The 6,211-nt window shown below is 42.5% G+C and overlaps 1 protein-coding gene across 1 annotated transcript in view; it reads left to right on the top strand.

The window, feature by feature from the left end:
* Positions 1 to 6,211, top strand: part of NCAPD3 (non-SMC condensin II complex subunit D3) — a 257,331-nt gene that overhangs the window by 230,769 nt on the left and 20,351 nt on the right. The window lies entirely within an intron of this gene.

Below are 6,211 nucleotides of genomic sequence, written 5' to 3' on the forward strand. Positions count from 1 at the left end.
CCATCTTGCCCCGCCTCCTCCTTCCATCTTCTTTTGAATGCTTCCTTCATCGTTTGATATTTTGCCCATAAAATCCTTCAGTATTATATAAGGTAAGGTTTGATTTTTTTTTTTCTTCATTTCACTTAGCTTGAGAAATGCTAAGAGTGTTCTTCTGTTTTGGTTTTCTGACTCCAGCTCTTTGCACATTTCACTCTAATACTTTATTTCATCTTCTTAAGCCACCCTTTAAAATCTTCTGTTCACCTCTTTTACTTCATCATTTCTTACTTTTGCTTTAGCTATTCTCTGGTCAAGAATAAGTGTCAGAGTCTCTTGACATCCATTTTGGTCTTTTCTTTATGGTTTTTTAATAATATTTTGCTTTCTTCGTGTATTTTGTACACTGTGGTGGCTTGTGCATTACTGTGATGGTGGAAGCTATGCCACTGATATTTCAGAAGCATCATGGTCACCCATGATGGACAGGTTTCTACAGAGCTTCTAGACTAAGACAGACTAGGAAGAAAGACGTGGTGGTCTACTGCTGAAAAATTGGCTGCTGAAAACCTTATGAATAGCAGTAAATCATAGTTTTGTTTATAATGAGTTAATTCTTTGGAAACTTTCTAGATGTTATTGTTATTTTCAGGTGCTGTTGAGTGAGTTCCAACTCCTAGCGACTCCATATACAACAGAGGGAAACACTGCCTCCTCCTGTGCCATTGTCACAATCATATAAACTCTCTAGATGTTGTTGTTGTTGTTGTTATGTGCCATTGTAGCGACCCTTCCTTGGGTTTCCGAGGCAGTATAGTATCACTACAGAAGTAGATGGCCCAGCCTTCCTTCCAAGGAGTGGCTGGTAGGTTTGAACCGCCAGCCTTGTGGTTAGCAGTCAAGTGCCTTAGCCACTATGCTACCAGAGTTCCCAACTCTCTAGATAGTATCTCATAATTGGTGGTGATTATACCTGGTTCTTACTTACCTCAGAATAAATAGAGGTTGGGAAAAGATGCTTACTGGTAATCTAATGCCAACACCCAGAAAGGGCTGCCTTCTGTCTCTCTTAAGGAATCTTTAATCAAACATTACTTGGAATGTTATTTTCTTTTACCTTTTCAGCTGTTTCCATTTCCTTCGCATATCTAACTGGTTAGGATGTGTAAGTCTTAATCCAGTGAAAGTTATTACCCTTTGAAGCCCCAAGAGGAGTACTGGATATTATGGATTTCTGGCTTTTCATGGTACAAAGCTGGCTGCTTCTGTTTTCAGCTCTGAGCATACAAATTCTTTGCATAATATATTACTATTGAACTTACCTGTAAAGTATGGTAAGCCAGTTATTCCCCAGAGAGTAAATTTTGTAGTATCTTGCTCATTATTTGCTTATGTATATTTTAATTTTAACTATGTGTGTTTTTTACCTAAAATCTGAGTAGATTAGCATTTGACATCAAGTCAAAGCTCAAAGCAGCCCTTCTTCTTCTTTTCTTTTTTTTTTTAATTATTGTGATTAGGGTGAAAGTTTACAGAGCAAATTCATCTCCCATACAGCAGTTCACATACACTTTGTCTCATGAAATTGACTGTAATCTCCCACAGTGCAACAGCTGTCCTCCCACTTCCTCCCCATAGCCACCTCTTCCCTGTGCCCTTCCTTCCCATGTACTCCTGCCTCTGAGCATCTCTCTATGCATACACAGCGCTTCTCTGCTCCCGTGATTGATCTCTCCAAAGAAGTATATCTATGTAATGTAAATGTTCAGCTCATATGCCTGTCTTTTATTTGGCTAGAAGCCATAGGAGTGGATTCAATTTCAGACCTGCAGGGCAGCTAGGGACCATAGTCTCAGGGGTTCCACCAGGCTCTATTAGACCAACCAATCTGGTCTCTTTTTTTTTTTTTTTTTATGATTTTGAATTTTGTTCCATTTTTCTCCCACTCTATCCAGGATCTCCTACATAAATACCCCTCCGAGTAGTTAACAGTGGTAGCTGGGCAGTCCTTCTAGAACAAGAATTACTAGGTGATATCTAATTTTACATTTCTATATAAGTAACTTCAAATCTGAAGAGACTATCCAGGTAGACTATCATTGCTGTGCCGTGGCAAACGAAACTATAATAAAATACCAGAGGAGGTAAATTCTCTTTAATTTTTGTGGAGATATTTTTTACTTGTTGGGCCCAAGATTTTCTCCATTCTTTGTCAAAAATGATTCACTCTTGTTTATTATGGGAGAATAGAAGGGCTGTGTATGCACAGGGAGACAGCTCAGGGGACAGGAGTGCATGGAGGGAAGGACACGGGGAAGAGGTAACTATGGGGAGAAGTGGGAGGGGAGCTGCTGCATTGTGGTAAATTGTCATCAATGTCATGAAACAAAGTGTATGTGAACTGCTGGATGGGAAATGAATTTGCTTTGTAAACTTTCACCAAATCACAATTTTAGAAAAAGGGGGCACAACAAGGGAGTAGTCACAGGGAGAAGAGGAGAGGAGAGTTTTTTATGGTTGGGGATTGTATTTGGAGGCATGAAATCAAATGTGCATGAACTGTTGAATGTAAAACAAATCTGCTTTGTAAATTTGCACCCAAAGCACAATAAAAATAATAATAAATAAAAACTGCCTACAAGAATTTAAAAAAAAAAATTATTCACCCTTGTTTAGAAAGAACTTCACTTTATATTGTGACCTCCTTTCAAGCCTAGATATTCTGACTTCCTATCAAGCCTAGATCACTAAAGAATACAATTTTTGTAGAATATACTGCCTTCTTAGATCACACAGGTACATGCAGGGGGCCTTTAGCAAACTTTTAAGGAATAGAGTTTTATTTTCATATTCATAAGTGTGGCTGCCCCCTTATTCCCTAAGTGAAAAGTCATAATGTGATTATCTGCAGTGGAAGTTTTATGTAGGCTTGTTTTAATCACAATTTCAGAACTTCCTTCCCAGACTTTTAATTGATACATGTGCTACAAATACAAACAGATTCTAATTAGCTAAGGAAAACGTTGCATGCAGTGGAATTGATTTCGGACTCAAAATGACAATATAGAACAGAGTAGAACTGCCTTACTGGGTTTCTTAAACTGAAACACCAGCAGATCTGCAGGTCCTTTCTTCTGGAGATGCTGGTGGGTTCAAACAGCTGACCTTTCTCAGCAGCTAAGTACTTAACCATTGTACCACCAGGCTCCTTGAGGAAACCATTCCAAAAAAACCAAACTTACTGCCATCAGGGCCATTCTGACTGATAGCAACCCACCATTGGATTTCTGAGGCGGTAAATATTTATAGAAGTAGACTGCCCCATAAACATTAGGAGAAGGTAAATCTGCAAAGCCCTAATGCATTCTGAAACCAAGTGCAAAGCATTTGGATTATTCTTGTCACTGCTTTTCTCCAGTTGAGAGTTAAATAGTGCTCTTGGTAAAAACTGCATTTGAGCTCTGAAATGAAATTGAAACATTGCTCTGGAGAATATGAATAGACCAAACAAGCCCTGCACTACCTTTGGCTGACCTCTATGTAAAACTCATTTGGCATTTTCTCACCTACTATCCTGATAAAACAAACTGTTATGTAGCCTAGAGTTGAATAACTTAGACTTTTATCCATTCCCATTTGGTTTTTGAAAACTGTTCTAGCTACCTAGTACCACTCTGACAGGAATATACTGCAAACGGGATGGCTTGAATAAATAGGAGTTTATTCTTACAATTTGGAGGCTTTAAGTCCAAGTTCAAAGTGCAGGGCTCTAGGGGCTCAGTGAAAGCCCCTCCACTTTGGGCTTCACCTCTGCTTCCTGCACCCAGCCCACTGGAACTAGAGGCTTTTCTTCACTCAGACAGATACTGGCTGCTGGGACTGTCAAACCCAAGGTTGACAAGTAAAAAGGCACACTCTTGATGTTACTGAACCACACGGCAGGCCATTAATTCAAATCCACTGAAAGTCCCAAGTTCAGCAGATCATGGCAGGCTGCTGAACAATGACATGGCTACATGCAAGGTCCAGGCGTGCCATCAGCTAGAGACCATTCCCAAAGCTGTTTTTTATATACAGGAAGCAGACCACTTCCCTAAAGCAGCTACTCAGCTGCTAGTGGTAGGTCCCACCATGGAGTTGATTGCCAGTCTCCTCATGGGGAATAACTACCACTAGCTGCCCAGCCATTCAACTTGCCCACTGTACAGATCTTCAATGGGTGGTATCTGTATAGATCTTCACTGCATGACTCCAGTCCCCTAGTTCCTGAGTGGTGACCTCACTTCCTTGGCCTGCTGGGCCCCTATGTCCTTGGGCATGGCAGCCCCGCCCCCTCACTCTTGGGCAGTGGCTATGGCTTCATCCACTGGTTCACATGAACGAGCAGCCCCACACTCCAGAACCAAGTTGGTGAAGGTCTGGCTCTTTGAAACCTAGGGGGCTGTGGTGGTTCCACCCCCAAAGGCCATGGTCCTATCCTTTGAGACTGAGGCAGCTCTGCTTCCTGTTTCCTTGGTCTCTCCGCTTCTGCCACTTAATGCACGAGGACAGCCTACTCTGCCAGGAATCTTCCTGCCCAAAGGCCACTCAGCTTTCTTGCTCCATGGACTGGCCAACCTGCTACTCCATCTCATGATGGTCTTTAATGCCTAAAGGCAACCCACTCTGCCAGGAAGCTACCTACCCAATGGCACCTGGCTTTCTCCTCCATGGGGTGGTAACCCTGTTGCTGTTTAATGCCAGTCTCTGGGCTCTGCTACTACTGTCTCTTACTTGGGTCTCTCTGCTGGTATCTCTCTTCCAGTCTCTTGGCTCTGTTTCTGCCGTCTCTCATGCCACATGCTGGGGTCTCTCTGCCAAGGCCTTGGGTCAAGGGCACACTTCACTCCTGTTTCCACATTTTAGGTATCTGTCAGAGCAGCACCCCACTCTCTCGGTACCATATGTGTTAGGCTGCATTCTCTATAGAAGCAAAACCAGTAAAGCTTATATATACATATAGAGAAAGAAATTTATTTAGGAAAATGGTTCACACACTTAAAGAAGTTGGCAAGTCCCAAATTCTTGGATCAGACATCAAGCTGGAGGCTTTTCCTGACTCACACAGCTGCAGGGGCTGAGAGCTCAAGGTTGGTGGGCAATATACTGGCTGTTGACTCCAACAAATGATGAATCCAAGATCTTCAGGCCAATTGGTGGATTATTCACTCATGGACAGTTGCAGGCAGCGCAACAGGATCCCGATCCACAGAAGAGTGTCTCTTTTCCCAGGATGTCCATAAAGAAATTGGAAGCAGGCCACACCCCTAGGGAAACTCCCTTTCAACAGATTGGCTGCTTAAAACATATACATCTGATCCCATCATGGAAATAACCCACATCACAATTGCTTAAACCACACAGAATTGTGGTCCAGCCAAGTTGACACACAGCTCCAACTGTCACAGAAACCATTAGAATTTTCCCCTCTAGATTGCTGCAGTACTAATGGCACCTGTGTCCCACCCACTATGCATGTATGTTGAAAGCCTCTATCAGGTTTGGGGCATAAGTTGTAAGGAGAAGAACCCAGAGCTTGCTGATGATTCCATAGGACAGGGTGTAGGGAAAAGTATTATTTAACATTTTGGAGAAGGTCAGTGCAAATGAATCACAATGAAGGATACATGCCCTAGTCACCCAAACTATGAAGCTTTTGTGATTAGCTCTTTCTTACAGAAAAGTTTCCAATTACTAAAATCGGTTTTTATTCACTTTTGTGGGCAACAGACTTGAAGTTGGGGGACGAAAGTCAAATGGTGATCATTACCATTACATCAGCCTTAAGGGACCACTGCCCCACTGCCTTCTACTTGAAGAATCAGTTTAGGGTCGGTGGGTTGATTGTTTTTCCCATAAGAATTGTAACTGAATATACCACCTAGTTAGAATTCTGAAAGGAAAGCTGGTAGAGAACGCCTTTTCTTGTTGTTGTTGTTAAGTGCCGTCGAGTCGTTTCCGACTCATAGCAACCCCATGAACAGCAGAACGAAACACTGCCTGATCCCGCGCCAGCCCCACAATCCCTGCTATTCTTGAGCCCATCATCACAGCCACCATGTCAATCCATCTCATTGAAGGCCTCCCCCTCTTTCGTTGACCCTCCACTCTACCAAGCATGACTTCCTTCTCCAGGGAATGGTCCCTTCTTACAACATGACCAAAATAGGTGAGACCAAGTCTGGCCATTCTT

The sequence above is a fragment of the Orycteropus afer genome, unplaced genomic scaffold, assembly GCF_000298275.1.
Source record: "Orycteropus afer afer isolate SDZICR_OR568_19922 unplaced genomic scaffold, OryAfe1.0 scaffold00221, whole genome shotgun sequence".
NCBI lineage: Eukaryota > Metazoa > Chordata > Mammalia > Tubulidentata > Orycteropodidae > Orycteropus > Orycteropus afer.